This window comes from Mus caroli, unplaced genomic scaffold, assembly GCF_978045245.1.
Source record: "Mus caroli unplaced genomic scaffold, Mus_caroli_1 scaffold_6, whole genome shotgun sequence".
Lineage (NCBI taxonomy): Eukaryota > Metazoa > Chordata > Mammalia > Rodentia > Muridae > Mus > Mus caroli.
The window spans coordinates 20,702,077-20,719,382 of NW_028227261.1; the positions used below are offsets into that span (position 1 = coordinate 20,702,077).

General features: G+C 47.3%; 1 protein-coding gene across 2 annotated transcripts in view; it reads left to right on the forward strand.

Moving 5' to 3' along the window:
- Positions 1-7,672: 7,672 nt before the first annotated feature.
- Positions 7,673-17,306, forward strand: part of Zbtb40 (zinc finger and BTB domain containing 40) — a 73,805-nt gene continuing 64,171 nt past the window's right edge. For both annotated transcript variants that reach the window (XM_029476382.2, XM_029476383.2), the window contains exon 1: positions 7,673-7,814. The gene's annotated coding sequence lies outside the window, so the exon portion shown is untranslated. The remainder of the gene's footprint in view (positions 7,815-17,306) is intronic.

Here is a 17,306-nt window from a genome sequence, read left to right on the forward strand (position 1 = left end):
AGCCCAGAGACAGCCCAGAGAGTGGGAGAAAATCTTAACCAGCGCCTCTTCAGACAGGGGCTAAGGTGTAGAATTTACAGGGAATGCAGAAATTAAAACTAATCAGCACATGGGCAAATAAACTGAAGAGAGAGCTTTTTAAAAGAAAGAAAGAAACATAAATGGCCAATAGGTGTTTTAAAATGTGTTCACTATTCTCAGTCCCCAGGAAAATGCACACTAAGACGACTGTGAGACACTATGTGACCCCGCTCTGGTCAGCACGGCTGTCTTCGCTACATCTGAGGACAGATGTTGAAGAGGATGTGGAAAGAATTGGAACCAACCTAGCTTTCCACCAACAGAAGAGTGGATAATGGGAATTTGTACACATGTAAAAATGGGACACTCTTCAGTTCTAAATTAAAATGAAGGTAAAAAACTTGGCAGGAAAATGGGTGGGTTTTGAATGTATGATATTAAGCAAGATCATGCAATCTCAGGAATAAACCTCATGTTCCCTTTCACATGTGGAATGCAGCCAATGATATATGTCTATATGTAAGCAAATGTGCAGGTGACTACAGTATAACATGGAGAAAGGAGAATAAGGATAAATGTAAGAGGGCAGGGAAGGGCGGAGTGCAGGTAACAGACACGTCTATGACAGAGGAGATAAACGTAATTGTTTTTCTAGTTCTAAATCCGTCAAAGATGTTTTGGTTTTGGTTTTAGTGGAGGATAAGAGCATAAAGTATATTTGGTTGCAAATGCACAAGACTTAAGGTGAAGCGCCACATCTGTTCTGCATGCCCATCTTAGCCGTATAGAAGTTCATTGCGTTGTATAAACTTTGGGTCTGGCTCGTTTGGGTATGTCATGTTTTTGTGCAAAGCTTTTTATGATAAAGTTTATAAACATAATTTTCAAGTGGATTATAGGGAATCTCTGCCCTGCCTGTGTTGTAGGTACAGAACAAACCCTGATGAGTGCACATTTGCTTCCAAAGTGGTTTTCTGAATATTTTAAACCCACTGCTGACGGGGGAAAAAAGGATTGCTTTCAAAATGTCACTATTAGCAATGTACACATTTACACAGAAGCTCTGTTGGAGACATGCAATGAGATTGATGTTGTTTGTGTGAATGTTGATACTGTCAAGTGAGGGCCAGGGATGTAACTCAGTGGTGGAGCATGTGTCTGTATGCAGGAGCCCCTGCTTCAGTTCCTAGCATTGTCAGTTAATCAACACACCTAAGGTCTTGGTCTTAGTCAGGGTTACTATTGTTTATTTTGCTCACAATTCATCATGAAAATCAATGAGGGCAGGAACCTGGAGCCAGGAGCTTGTGCAGAAGTCATAGAGGGGTGCTGCTTCCTGGCTTACTCATCATGTGTTGCACAGCCTGCTTTCTTATAGCACCCAAGACTACCAGCCTAGGGGTAACACCATCCACAATGGACTGTGCCCTCACCTATCAATCATTAATTAAGAAAATGCCCCACAGGCTTGCCTGTAGCCTGCCCTTTCGGAGGCATTTTCTTAATTGAGGTTTCGTTCTCTCAGCTGACATTAGCTTGTGTCAACCTGACATCAAACTAGCCAGGATAGTCACAGTGGTCTCGTTCTGAGAAACTGCCAGTCACTCCAAGCATCAGCAACAACCACCTTGATCATCCGGCAGCCATCAGCACCAAGGCAAAACCCTACACCGGTGAGAAGATTATGCTCTGGGTTGGAAGGTGGAGCTTGCTCGGAGCATGTGCACACTTGCTGGTTCCATCCCCAAGGACCCCTCTGCAGACAGATAGATCACTGAAGGTTCAGAAGATAAAAGAGATATTAAACAGTCTTTCTCTGTGGTGTGTGTGTAGTGTGTGTGTGTGTGTGTGTGTGCGCGCGCTCGCGCATTCATGCACATACGTCCATTCATGAATGTGTGCACAGGCCTGTAGTGTTGGACATCAAACCAGAGTGAAAATCCACAGGAGCTGAAAACTGATTGAAGGCTAGAAAGAGAAACATTGAGGAGAATGGCCACTGGGGCATCATCTCTGAGCTGAAAGGGAGAAACAGGCTTGAGGGGAAAACAGCCCTTGGGTCCTGGGTGAGATGAACACGAGGGGTCTGTGCACGGTGTCAGCAGACACATTGATTCCAACATTCTGAATGTGAGAGTGCCTTTGGCCTGGGGCCCAACCAAAACCCTGAACTCATCTATAATATATCAGCAGGCGCAGGGCTCGAGAAGTGCCCCAGGCTGGGCAGTGGAGCTGGAGCGAGACGCTCGCCCTTTTGTCTTTTGTCATCCAGGATAGATGAGCAGGCACCTGACCTTTCTGAGGTATTTGGCAAATTCCAACAGCAGCGCCATCTGGGACTGTGGTGGCCACTGGGCAAGATCTGAAGACTGGGACTTCACTGGGGACCAGAGGGAAGGGTGGAAAAACCAACACTTGGGAAGGCAGGAAGGGGGGCCATAGCCCTGATACCTGCTCTAACTCACACGGAGCACGCGTGCAGCCTCTATGTAGCTGACTTTGATTCTACAAATAACACCACTGCCTTGGGGAGCAGCAGAGATAGCTGACCCGGCAGCAGCTGCATGGAAATTGCTATTTAAAGACTCGGCTTTTGCAGCGCAGGACTCTGGGCTTGGGATTTGATTGGAAGGCAACACTAGGAAGGGAAACAGATTGGGGGGTGGGGGGTGGATCAGCAGGTGGGTGGCTGCTGTGAACCCTGAATATGCTCAATGAGCTCATCCTAACAAAATGATGTCTCTCCACCTCTCTCTGGGTAAATTGAGCGTGTTGGTTCGTGGCAAGGGCTTGGGATAGTGTGCAGCATGCAGTGATCAGTGGGTACAAGCTGTCATCGGTGTCATGGCTATCTCCACAGCCACCGACTAACATAAATGCGTCCAGAGATGGAGAGATGCTCAGCTCTAAGTGAGAGGGTATAGCTGAGGGGTGAGCTTTACCATCTCTGCTCTCCTGCTCTCTTCTTTGTGTCTTCCTGTAATCCTTCCATTTCTTATAGTGAACACATTTTATATATATCCCAAAAGTTAATAGTCAGGGTTGAAGAATGTCCACACTCTGGAGTCAGAGCTCCTGGGTTAAGCTCTGATTCTTTGAAGAGCTGTGTGTTTATGGGCAAATTATTGATGCTCTTTGAATCAGTTTCCTCTTTTTAAAAATAAATTATTTTTAAATGTGTTTGTGTGTGTGTGTGCGGGGTGGGGGGGTATGTGCCCATGAACACAGGTGTCCACAGACGCCAGAGGAGGACATCACTTCCCTTGGAGTTGAAGTTACCGGTGGTTGTAACGTCAACTGCCTGGTTTAAGTACTGGGAACCAAACTCCAGCCCTCTGCAAGAGCCGTGAATGTTATATTTTATTTTTTTATGTCCATTGGTGTTTTGTCTGCTTCTGCGAGGATGTCAGATTCCCTGGAACTGGAGTTGCAGACAGTTGTGAGCTGCTATGTGGGTGCTGGGAGTTGAACCCAGGTCCCCAGGAAGAGCAGTCAGTGTTCTTAACCGCAGTTGAACCATCTCCTCAGCTCCACCATAAATGTTCTTAACTGCTGAGCTATCTTTCCAGCCTCACAATCCCAGGTCCCTGAGTGGTTGTGAGAGTTAAATAAGATAATTTAGACACTCACGTGGCACGGCGCATGGTCGGGAGATATGAAGAGATAAAAGACAACTGCCCTGGGGAGCAATGAGATGCTAGTGGCTGCTTTAGCTTCCATGTCCATGTTCTTGGAATGGGTTTGACATGGTGGAAACTGAAGCTCTTCATTTTATTTATCTTTTGGTGCTGAGGCTCAAACTTAGGACCACTTAAATAATAGTTGAATGTTCTAGCACTGACCCACATTCCCAGGGCTCCACAGTGGATGGGTGAGCTGGAACCATGCCAGGTATCTGACAGTGGCTGGAGACCACCTCTTTTAAGATGGGAAGAATCGAAAGTCCCCAAGTGTCTTTCCCATCAAGGTCAAGGTTCTACCAACATGGAAGCACATGCTATTTTCACAAAAGTCAATGCCACTCTGAGAAAGTGAAGCTACTGTAGGGGAAGGTCCAGACACTGTTTTCTTGTGGGGGCAACCAGCCAGAAGCCAGGGATGGCCTTTTCTGTAACCCTATCCTATCATGAACCCTCCTCCCAGCTTCCAATGCTCTTCTTCCTGAATTGCAGGCAAGACATTTCCAGAAGATTGTCTCCTGCTCAGTGTTCATCTCCACCCTGGCCAGAGACACTTCTTTCTGCATAGTCAATGCTGAGAGACAAACCTGGTCAAAGTGCTGGCAATAAGTGTCTGTTGAGATAAATGCCCAGCTCTACATCAGGTACCTGCATCTACCTTGCCGCCAGGGCTCAGGGAACATCTCCAAAGAGAGGCAGAAAGAATGTAAGTGCAGGAGGTCTGACGGGAAGGAGTGCTCTGTGAGCTGCCTTTGAGACATGACGTGGTCATCGCACCCATGGTTGCCTGCACGAGATCACGCCAACAAGACCAGTCAGGATTCCATCAGGCCGCACCAGTTGGACACTCAGGGGGTTCCAACATTTTTTAAAGAGAAGACATGAGAGTGGGAGAGGACTCAAGGGGAGTAGGAGTGGGGAACTGGGGTGCATTCAATCAAGATGTTTACATGTGTGAAACTGTCAACGAATAAATAAGTAAAAGCTATTTTTTTAAAAAAAATGTCTCATGCAAGTTGAACATGCTTGGGACTAGAATTATTTTGGATTTCAGACATGGTGTGGCACATTGTCAGATTTTGGAATATTTGCCACAGTGGATTGGGTCACACGTAAACGTGAAAGTCATGGGTGCCTCTTAGACTGAAGGCTACTTAAATCAGATTGTCAGTGTACTCGTGAGTGTGTGTGTGTGTGTTTGCATGTATATCTGTGCATTATGTGGGTACCTGGTCCCTGAGGGGAGCAGAAGAGGACATCAGGTCCCCTGGACAGGAGTTACAGATGGCTGTGAGCCACCTTTGTGGTTACTGGAAGTGGAGTCCAAGTCATCTGAAAGAGCAGCCAATGCTCTTAACCTCTAAGCCACTGCTCTAGACCCTCCACCCATGTTTTAACTGCAATTTGCCACGTGAGACCTGGTGTGGAATTTTTCTATTTATGACTGTATATGGTCACTGGAAATTCTTCTGAGTTGTGAAACATCTTGGACTTCAGGTTCTTAGGGATGCTCAGTGTCACACGTCAAGAAAATGTTACCTGGAAGCTGCAGGTAAGGCTCACTGACTTCCCCGCTTCTCTCCCTCCATTTTTCTCTCTGCTTCCCTCCATGTGTGCGCACTTGAATCCTAGGGAAGGCGTTTTTGTTGTTCTAATTATGTGTGTGTGATGTGCATGCATGTGTGTGAATGCACACATATAGAGGCCAGAGGATAACTCTCTGCAGTTGGTTCCCCATGGATGCTGGCGATGGAACTCAGGTTAGTCTTGTGTGACAGTCAGAGCTTTGACTCACTGCCTCATCTCCCTGGCCATGTGGTCTTTTCACCACGTGTGTATTATTTATTTGCGTGGGGGGGGCAGACATGTGCCACAGTGTGTCTGAAGGTCAGAGGACAATCTGTGGGAATCGGTTATCTTCTTTTCGTATACAAGGTTTCAGGGAAGAAACTCAAGTTATCAGGCTTAGTGGCAAGTGACTTTACCTGCTGAGATATTTTGCTTGATACCATATATTCCTTTTAAATTAAGGGGGGGGGAAGCTTTCAAATATCCTACTTTTGGGATTGGGAGATGTAGCTCAGTGGAAGAGCCCTTGAGTATCATTTGCAAGATCTAGGTTTGATCCCCAGCACTGAAAAAGATCCTATTCTCTGCAACCACTGTCATGAAAATTCTGTATGCATAGTGGCCTCTTTTCTTGTGATCCCTCCTTTTAATCCTTGCATAACACAGAACCTGGCTTAGCAGAGGTGCTTAAAACTTATTCCTATTGCTTGAGATGCAAGTCACCTCCATTTCTTTGCAGAACAGTGGACGGTAGCCACATTGTTCTTTAAAAACCACTATAATTTAGTGCTTACTTGTGGAGCACCTATGTGCTGAGCACTGTCATAGGTGTTTCCTAAACCTGTCAGCTCTACATTAGGGGGGCTCCTGCTATAAGTGGGGGATCAGTACTCACAACAGCTGTAGGTGAAGGTCTAGAGGCTACGGAAATGATGAATCTGATGCTGATGGTGATCTGTGTGGGTCACAGTGACCAGGTGACCGTGCACCAGGCAGGGCCCTATCAGATACTGGTTTGACTGTGGCAAGAAGGTAGTGGCCGAGTGCTGACAAACCACCGACAGAGGATATGGTGTGGCACCTTGTCAGCTTGACACAACCTAGAATCTCCTGGGAAGCGTCTCACTAGGGGATTGTCTACATTGGGTTGGTCCCTGTTGGAGAGGGGGGGAAGGTATCTTGAGTTAACCAATGTCGGAATACTCAGTCCACTGTGGGTGGTCCCATTCCCCAGGCAAGGGGTCTTGAACTGTGCCTGCAATCCAACTGGGCACAAGCAAGATCATGTACGCATTCATTTCTCTCTGCTCTTGACTATGGATGTGGTGTGAATAGTGGTTTGAAGTCTTTGTCTTGCCTTGACTTCTCTAAGGTTGTGGACTAACCTGCAATTGTAACCTGAAAAAACTCTTTCTCCCTTTGGTTCTCCTCCTTCTTCCTGGTCTTATTATGTAGCTCTGGGTGTCCTGAAACTACACACACACACACACACACACACATCAAGCTAGCCTCAAAATTCAGAGATCTGCCTGCCTCTGCCTCCAAAGCACCAGGATTAAAAGATGGGTCCCTAAGCCTGACTCATTAGACTTTCTTTTTTTTTGGGGGGGGGGGAGGGTCAGGATATTTTATCACAACAAAAATTAATTAGACCAGCTGCCCAGAGTGCTCTAATGGCCCAGACTGTTCTAATTTATTATCTTCAGCAGCAGCTGCAAACTGTGGTCACAGAATTAAGATGACAGAAATTTGAGTGACAGCTCTGCTCGATAGGTTGGATTTCTGTTTTAAAGGTATTGCATCGAGTTGAGCTGACAGCGACAGTGCTGGGGACGACTGAATATTGTCACTGCGACATAGCAACGAGAAGCCTGGATCTCGGACAAATGGGTCTCCATTTGCAGCGATGCAGGGACAGCTCTCATGACCAGCGCCAATGGGGCTCATGCTAACTGGATCAGATTCACATCCATTTGACTGCCAGGACACCCTGCGCGAGTTCAAAACCAGCGTGCGGTGCTATAGGTTTAAACGTGAGAGAATAATGGCAAAAGAAATGTTGTGTACACACGCATCAAGCCCAGTCCAGAATCAGTCTCATTCTCGCCCTGCACATGACTGTTTGTTACGAGAGAAGGAAAAAAAATCTTTGTTGTCTCTTCGCAGCAAACCTCAGAGGTGGCTGGGTAAGGGATGGATCACGCTATGGAACATGCTAAGGAAACGTCTCCCAAGGTACTGCTGCGAAGGTCAAAGGTCAACAGCAGACCAGGTTCCAAACCTGGAAGCCTGCCATTGGTAGAAAGCGCGCACGTGATGCAGGGACCTCCTTCTCGCGAGACCGTCCCCCCAGCACGTGACTACGGCGTGCGCACATCCGGGCTACGGCCCTCGGCGTTTTTTCCCCGGCCCCAAGATGGCTGCCTTTTGGCGTCTCCAGCGCTGTTGAATGGAGAAAGCTTTATTGTTCCCTTCGGGCAGGAGTGTTCGTGTCCTCGATGGCGCTGTCAATAAAGAACGGCAGTTTGAATCGGTGCTGAGCAGGTAACCATAGAAACGGCGCTGGGACTCCGCGCGGAGACCCCTGTCGCGGCGGAGGCTCCCGAGACTCCCTGAGTGAGGGGCGACCCGGGACCCCTGGGGGACGCAGGGGACGCGCGGAGCGAGCTCCGCTGGGCTCGCGTCGGTCACAGCCGCCGCCGCCCGCTGTCCTCGGGACGTGGCCCCCGGGAACGGCCCTCACTCCGGGCGCAGCCTGGGTCGTCGCGTCCCCCGGGAGGACGCGGGACCCTGCCCGGCACCTGCGGCCCTCACTCCCCGGCTCCCGGGCTGCGCTGCGGACGCCCCGGCCCAGAGGGCTCCCTCCCGTCTCTGCTCTCAGCTTTTGTTTATCCGCTGTAAAACAGTTGCGGGGAAATAGAAGTCGTAGGAAATAAAACTTCAGCTCCCAGCAGTGAAGTTGCACGGAGACGCAGCCATGGTCGTTTTTTGTTTTCTTTTTAACCGGTTGTCCGGCCGCTCGCCTGCCGCGGGGCGGGGGAGTGCGCGCAGTTGCCCCGGCTGCTTTTCGGCTTTGATGGAAAGGTCCTTAAAGCCGGAGTCATTTCTCTCCGGCGCTTTACAGAAGTTTGCCAACCCTGGCCCGAGGCAAGTAGATTGAGCTAGAGTTCAGTTGACACGATACCCTGGCTTCCATGATGCCGTCAAGCTAGTGGTCTCTCATTCCTTACAAAGCTATCATCCGCCCAGTGTGTGCAATTGGCCATCTATTTTATATCTTCTCTACGTAGCTTTGCAGTGTATTTTCCCTGCACAAAACGTGAAGTGTGATTAGGGTGTGCTAGCTTATAGGGCTGGCAATGTGAGGCTGTCACTGGGAAATCCCCCTTGTATGGTAGCCTAGGTCACATTGCCTCAAATTGTAAGTTTTCTCCCTCTGGGAGTGCTCTTCCTTGGAATTGTATCCAAATCTTGGTGTGGGTTATAGCTGCTTAAGCAATCAATGTAGGGTTAGGGTTAGGAAGTGCAAATTTTCAGTGCTTGGCATAAATTATGCTCAATGTAGACACGGTTCTTCTGTGACAGGTTACCGTTCTGTCTTCTGTTTGTATACACACACATATCTCCAGGGTTGGTCTAGAGCTCCTGCTCCTCTGGTCTTCCTCCCAAGCTCCATCACCCATTTTTTTTTTTTTCTTTCGAGACAGGGTTTCTCTGTGTAGTCCTGGCTGTCCTGGAACTCACTTTGCAGACCAGGCTGGCCTCGAACTCAGAAATCCACCTGCCTCTGCCTCCCGAGTGCTGGGATTAAAGGCATGCGTCATCACGCCCAGCTATCCATGACCCATTTAACAGTTATTTTGTTTTTTTGTTTTTTTACACCTATGCTTACATGAGTTTAATCAGTTGTTCAGGTGCTTCTACTGTGTGCAGGTATGATTCCTAGAAACGTATTATTGCACAAGATGACCACGACTTTTGCCTCTCTGTGGAATTTAAATTCTTCAAAGGGCTTTGGTAATGTATAGGTGCACAGAAATAATTTCTTAAAAAAAAAAAAAAGCCTGCTGTGCAGCCCAGGCTCACCTTTAACTTGAGATCTTCTTGCCTCAGCCTCCAAATGCTGGAATTACAGTTGTACATTACCCCTGCCTGTCTGGCAAGAAAGAATAATTTCAGATACCTATCTTATAACATCATAGCAATAAAATAAGTAGTTAATGCTCACTGAGCAATTTCTTTGTGCCAGGTACTGGCACTAAGGCTTAATATGAACTGTCAGTCTGTGACACAGATAGTGTTAGGATTAACATTTTACCCAGGGGGAGATGGCTGGTGTTACATGGTTTATGCATAGGGAGCGTGGAGCCGCAATAAACAGATCATGCCCTGCTGTGTTCCGTCTGTTGTCTTTCCTGCAAGCTTGTGAGGTCCACAAGAGTAATGCCACACCTTGCTTTTGTGGTCTCAGCTATTAGCCAATGCCACAGCTTCATGTATGCATAGGATAGTAAATATACACATTTTGAGGATCCATTAAACAAATACTCGGGAATTTGTTTCACACCAAGAGCTCAGAGCTGGGTGGCTTGGTGCATCCCAGAGTGCTTTTGTTTGCTCTTACAGTCTGAACAGTGCAGCTTCCAAAAAAACCCCAAAAAACCAAACAACAAAAAAAAATCCTAATAGGTTTCGAGTTTTCTTTTTTGGGGTGGGGGTCTTCTTGATCACGAACTGGTAAAGCAACCTATCCTCCTGCCTCAGTGTGGAGTGCTGGGATACAGTGTGTTTGCTGGTAATTAAATCTGTTTGGAAGTACTCAAATTTGGTCCCAGATGTATTAAATAACAGTACAAATTCAGATGTTACTAGCAAAATGAGGGGTGTCAGGATAGGCGGCGGTTTTCTATCTTTTTTTTTTTTTAGGGGGGGAGACAGAGTTTTCCTAGTGTTTAAATAGAGAACAGCTTTCCCAAGTGGAATTTAATTGTTCTTCTAAGCTATTTAAAAATTAAATTAATTGTGTGTGTGTGTGAGAGAGAGACAGAGACAGAGGGGGAGGAGGAGGGCTGGGAGAGAGGAGAATGTAGCTGGTCAGTGTGGGAGCCTGAATGCAGTAGTGTGACTGAGAAGGAAGAACAGTTTACAGGGCTTGTTTCTCCCCTATGTTGTGCCACCATGAGAGTCTGAGCTCAGATGACAGGCTTGGCAGCGGGTACCCTTAATCCACTGAGCCATCTCATCAACCCAGAATTTAGTTTTTAAACCCAAGCTAGACAGTTGTCTACACAGAAAGTTTTTAATTGTTTTAGTGTTTTAAGCTTGGAGCTGTTTGTGTTCCTCAGTCGGAGACACCTGAACTTTGAGGGGTGTCAGGAATGGAACCCAGGCCTGCACCACACCAAGCAAGTGCTCTGTGCCTGAACTACACCTTCAGCACCAATATCTGCATTTTCTTAGGGATTTTTGGGGAAATGCTGCATGCTGCCCACAGGATGTGTTTGCCGTTGATTGTGGACTTCCTTTCAAAATCTTCTTAATAAAGTTGCATCCTTTAAGCCAGACTTGGTGGCGCACACCTTTAGTCTGTGCACTCAAAAGTAAGAACAGGGTGGATTTCTGTGGGTCTGAGGCCAGGCCGGGGGGGGGGGGGGGAAGCAAGCATCATGAGGCTCTGTTTCAAAAAACAAACAAAAAACAAAAAAGCATAGCGTCCCATATTATGGTGTGGAATACTTGAAAAGCACCAGGCCTTTTGAATAGTTTGAACAGAGTGTGAGCATGAGAAACCACAGGCTGTGCTAAGCTGAGGGCTTGCTGGAGCTGTCACGTGGGAGAATGGATGTCAGGTTTTGCTTTAAACTGTATGCAGTAACCGTGTTGGGCATGTCATCAGAAGATGTCACCCAGGCCAGAGAATGGATCTGGGAGCTGGCCGCAGAGTGGCATGTTAATGCAGTGTTGAACTGCAAGCCCAGAATTAAATTGCTATTTTGGGTCTGGGTGGGACCTTCCCCTCTGAGCTCTGCTGTTTCTGCTTTGTGATTTGGGTCTGTTGGGTTCCAGTAAAGAGGAGGTGGTGACGCCAGCTTTGAAGCATGGCCTGAGACTGGGGGAGGGGCCAGGGCACACCAATTTGTTTTTCAATCTATTTTACTTCAGTTCAAAGCATCAGTGCAGACAGCAGCCCAGGAAAACAAGCCACACTTTGGCAACACTCAGCTGCATTTGGAGATTGAGGAAGGCTGGGAGGAACCGAAGTACGGCTTGTTTTCCTGGGCTGTCTGTCTGAGATGATGCTCTGAACTGAAGTAAAATAGATTGAAAAACAAATTGGTGTGCCCTGTTGCCTCGTACTGAGGACGCACATAACCCGTCCCAGTACCACCTGGGCTGACACCCTGGGGGGGCGGCGGCACCAGCCCTCAGCCTTCCTCAACTCACAACCCTGGGAGTGCTTTGGTTTCCCCAGGAAATTGAATTGGGGAATGTGCTTTTCTGGTTCCAATTGCTTACCTTGCAGAGCCGTCATCTGGGTACTGTGGAGAAGGAGTTGGAAGGAGTTAAATATTAAGGACATTTACGCTCAGAGATGAAGCTGTCATTTTTTTTTAAAGCTGTACAGAGGCTACTGTATTTCATTCGCAGAAAGCACACTGTGAGGCCCTGGCAGCCCTCCAGAGAGCGGAGGGTGGGCGAGGAAAGAAAGCTGCCTTCCTTTTCTTTCCTTGATGTTGTTTAACTCAGATCCCAGAATCTCGACACCCAGTAACTCCTTTCCTTACCCATAGTAAATACAGTCGAACTAATGGATCCACAAAAACCCAAGGTCTTTAATCTCCAGAGAAATAGCGACTCTCAGTGGACCCATGCGTCCTTTGAAGATGCCTAAGAATTCTCACCAATGCCATCCATTCTTCCTCAAGGAGAGTGTCACTTTAATCAGACCTCACAGGGTCCTTGACCTCTCAGAAGGAGCAGAGCTGATAATGAATGTCATATGTCAGTAACAACCAGAGTGAAGTTACACAGCCAGTCACTTTGTACAGGTCTGTGACCTTGACCTCTAGAGTTCTGAAAGTGCCTGTTTAGGTTTTGTTTCTTGTATGAAGTGGTTGGACATAATTGGCAAACTTAAGGACATGCGCATGCTTCAGAAATGCCTGTGAATGTTAGGACCTTATGGGAGACTAGTGAGGAGTGGGTAGTGACGCTTAACAACCTCGTTAGCAGATCCTGCCTGCCTGCCTGCCTGCCTGCCTGCCTTTCTTTTTTGAGATGGGTTCATGTGAGGCAGGCTGGCCTTGAGTTCCCTATGTCGTCAAGGGTGATCTTGAATTCCTGATTCTCTTGCCTTTTCGGTTTTTTTTTTTTTTTTTTTTTTTTGGGTTTTCGAGACAGGGTTTCTCTGTGTAGCCCTGGCTGTCCTGGAACTCACTTTGTAGACCAGGCTGGCCTCGAACTCAGAAATCCGCCTGCCTCTGCCTCCCGAGTGCTGGGATTAAAGGCGTGCGCCACCACGGCCGGCGTTCTCTTGCCTTTTCATGCCAATACTGGGATTACTGTACAGTGGCCCACACTGTTTTGTTTTGTTTTGTTTTGTTTTGTCTTCTCTTCTCTTCTTTCTTTCTTCCTTCCTTTCTTTTTTAAAAACAGATTGGATGTATTTCTCTTTAGCGCAAGGGATTAAACTCAGAACCTTGCACATGCTAAGCATGTAGCCTGGCATACAGCTTCGTCACTGCTAATCTTTTATATGGTGTGATTTTTAATGTGTTCAACATGGCTGTTGACTGGTATTACATGTCTCTAATTGGTTACACGCTTTCCTCTTTACATCAGCGGGAGGCGGTGGTAGAAGCTGCTGTGGGTTAAGCCCCTGGTCTGTTGGTCTCGGCTTCCTCTTCTCGTCTGGCTAAAGCTCCAGTCACTCAGTGCTTTGCAACACTGCAGCAGCCTTCTGACAAGCAACCGGATGATGTTCATAGAGGCTCCTTAGGGTGTTCATGCTAATACACCATCCCCTCAAAGGCTCCTCTGTTGTCTCCACCATTTCCTGTTGAGTACTGAGCACTTTGTCCTGTGATAGGAAGGCCCCAGTGTCCACCCATTAAATGGACACATAAACTAGAAAGGGGAAACAAGAGGGTGACGGGGGAGGACACTGGGAGATGTGCTGGAAAGGGTCCCTGCTGTTCCACACCCAGGAACCCCTAAGTGTGCAGCCCTGCTTCAGAGCAGTTCTCTCCCTTAACCCATCCAGCAGTAGCGTGTCAGGAATAAAATGACTGTTGTTGAACACACACAAAGTGCTATCACCGCCCTAGGTGTTTCACATAATTATGTCCTGTGTGCCCCTCTCGGCCACTGGGCATTAGAGACTGCTCGCCCTACCCCACCCCTTTGGTAGAGTTGCCTAAATAAGGAGTTTTCACCTATTTTACTTAGATTTTCATATTTTCTGATTTTAACTAGAAGTGGAAGCCAGTGAATACCAGTCTCACTTCAGCTGAGTCGGGGTGTCTAGGTTTGCTCCAATAAGAGTGTGCAGCCTGTGAGCCAGTCCTCATTCCACACAAAAGCCACACAGTGGCCCCATGTCCATTGTTCAAATTACTACAGCTTTTAAGTCTTTGGCACCGATTATTTGAACATTTTATTTTGTAAGAATTTCATACGTGAATCCCATGTTTCCATCATTTCCACCCCACAACCTCCCCTCACTGTCTCCCGTCCCCCTCTCATTTCCACGACGTCTTTAATTATTAGTGTGGCATATATGAATCTAGAGAGAAATCCAACCTGCTGAGGCCCTTTACTATTCTTCCTATGTGTTATTTTTACAATTTAAGGCCCCAATTATTAATCTACTGTTGTGGTAGTCCTAAGCCTTTGAGGCATGCATGCATGGAAGTGCTTTCCACTGAGCTAGAATCAACCAGCTTCGCTCCCAGCTCCCATTTCTAAAAGTTATGAAGAAAGATTTCCAGTATATTAATTTGAGGATAAGGTTACAGTAAACTTCTTAGGCTTGCAAAAGTACATGTTGAAGGCTCCATACTAGAACTGCCAAGGTAAATGAGGCTTAGCTCTGTACAAGGCCCTCTACAGATTGCTTTTTAAATTTTCAGCCCCATTTGTCATGGGAAAAGCAGAAAAAGGGAGACAGGAGCGTTCTCCTTAGCCTGGCTGTGTTCTTAGCGCTGGCACGAGCTTCCCATCCAGAATGCTGCTCACTCCTGTCTGCAGACAGCCAACCTCGCTCACGCTTCCCTGCCTCTATGTGTTCTGCCAGCTCCGGCCCCTCCCTTTGGCTTTATTAGAGCCACCAGCCATGATTGGTTTTCAAAGGGCTGCCCTGGTTCTGAGTGCCCAGCTCCTAGCCCGATGTCATGAAGGTAGAAACTTGAAAGCAGAGACAGTGAAATGTGCTCTATTAGCCTGTAGGTTTGCATGGCACTGTAACTCTGGAGCGTTTCACTGGGGGCCTGGCAGTCATTAAGTATGATCACCCTGGACACAAGCTGCTCACTCAGCTGCCCTCTGCTGACAGTTGCCCTCCGTTCCAGTCAGGTTAAAACCAGAGGGAGACTTCTGAAGGTCAAAGTCCAGACGGTGGAGTAATTGGCCCCTAGAGTTCTGGGTTTCTTTCCTGGGCTGCAGAATGGTGAGGATGAGATTTTTCCCTGTTTCCCTTTGAACATTTTTGAGCAAATAACGATGGAATCCCACAGGCTCTTCGCCAGCGTTAAAGGCAGGGGAGAAGCTACACTCCTGCTTTTTTTTTTTTTTTTTTTTTTTGTTAGTTCCTTAAGATAACCCTCTTGTTATACTCCCCGGTGATGGACTGGGGGAAAGCTAGAGATGAAAGCAATTCCCAATTCTTCAAAGACAAAGGAAGAAGTTAACAGCACAGGAGAGGAGAATGGCGTTGCTCTGTGGAGTACACACAGAGGGTACTGAGGGCCGAGTGATCTGAGGATTTCGGTAGGACACGGTGCAGAAAGACAGGCATCTAGAGTCGCTCTGTGCTTCCAGCCTTCTCTACAAAGGCAGAAGAAAAGCAGATCTGGGCAGAGAGAGGCCTCTTCTTCCCAGAGGGCCATGTGCTCCCTGAGAGCCAAGCGTCTTGTCTATGTAGTGCTGGGCATCATACAGGGCATTGGACTGAGTTCAGTAGAGCTCTGCTGGGTGGACAGGCACACCCCATTCCCAGACACCACTGGGAAACAGCATGGGATCGTATGGAACACCCAAGAAATAGCAAGCCATGGAAGAGAAGAGTTTGGGCTCATGGTTTGCCCCACAGTTGGTTGGCTCTGATGGTTTGGGATCTGGTGCACTAGGATCGTGCAGGGCAGACTCCGCTCTTGTCTCTAGGACCTGTCGCAGTGCCCAGACTCCCATACACCTCACCTTTTAAACTCTCACCACCTCACAGTAGCTCTGTCCTGAGGGTCACGCTTTTAGCATGTGGGCTTGTGTGAGCACTTAAGGTCCACACTGTGCCAGGGCTTTGCACAGCAGAGACTAAGTAGGCTCTACCATTTTGTCAGTTTCTTTGGTAGCTAGGGATGGAATCCAGGGCCTCTTGATGCTGGGTAAGTGTTGTGCATGGGAACTTCACACCTCTTTTCTGTTTTTTTTTTTTTTTTTTTTGGTTTTTTTCGAGACAGGGTTTCTCTGTGTAGCCCTGGCTGTCCTGGAACTCACTTTGTAGACCAGGCTGGCCTCGAACTCAGAAATCCGCCTGCCTCTGCCTCCCGAGTGCTGGGATTAAAGGCGTGCGCCACCACGCCCGGCTTCACACCTCTTTTCTGATGTCATTTAAAAACACCTCGTTTACTCTGTGTGTGGTACTTCTGAGCAGTTGTCTGGATGTAAGAGGACTGGGCTCATCTAATTTGATGGTCTCAGTCTTGGGCCTTAGAACTTTCTGGTGACATTGTCATCTCAGTGTGGGTTCATTTACTGGCCACCACCCTCTGACTTGATTACTTGGGCAAATCTCTACATCTTGTCAAGCCTCCACTTCCTCAGTAGTAAGAGGTAGATATTAGTAATAGACTCACTGGTCGTACAGGATTATGCCGTCCCACAAGAAATGCTTAATAAGACTTACCTACTATAGATGGGTCCCTATGGCAACCGCCCACTGTCTTCAACTTTCCAGATTGTCTTCTTCGTAGCCTACCATTTAGAATAAACTGTTGGCCCTGTTTGCATATGGGTTTCTCAACTATGGATTCAGCCAACTTGGATTGAAAATATTTGGGGAAGAATGCACCTGTTTTGAACATGTTCAGAATTTTCCTTTCCTGGACAATTGTTGGAACAGCGCTTGCATAAGAGATGAAAGTTTACCAAAGGATGTGCATGGGTCATTCAGAGTTCTGCACAGTGTTCTGTGAGCTTTGGGCATCCAAAGGCTTTGATAACTTTGGGGGACTAGAGTCAACACACACAGGTACCAAAGGACAGCTATTTATTATTATGAATGTAATAAGGACTTAGGTCAGTGGCGAAACCTCTCAGCCCTGGGTTTAATCCCCAGCTACAGTTGACTTCTCAGTGAGGAATGGTAGATATCCACAGGATGGCCTGGACCAGTTGGTGTGAGATGTAGCTGCACATGTAAGATAGGAAACAGGAAGAGCCTCTTCCTAGACTTCCATCAGCAAGGACCTTCAAGGTAAAACACTCAGCTGTGACATGTGAAAACTGCGCTGGGTCCATCTGAGTGGTTACTCGTTCCTGTTATATGCAGGGTCTGTATGAGACTCAGATCATGGCCTAGGGCTCTTAGGAGAGGCCTCACACTATCCCATCCCCACCCCCACCCTCCTCTCCTACCAGGCTTCCAGCCCAAATCAGCTGTGTGAGATGACATTGGGAATGTATCATGTCTTTGCTCATAAAAGCTGTTATATAATACCTGATATATATCAAAGACAAAACTATAACTTAAAAATGATGATGCACAGTAGTAACAGCAAGCATTTCAGTGGGAGAATGTTTATATTCCTCTCCTTGAAG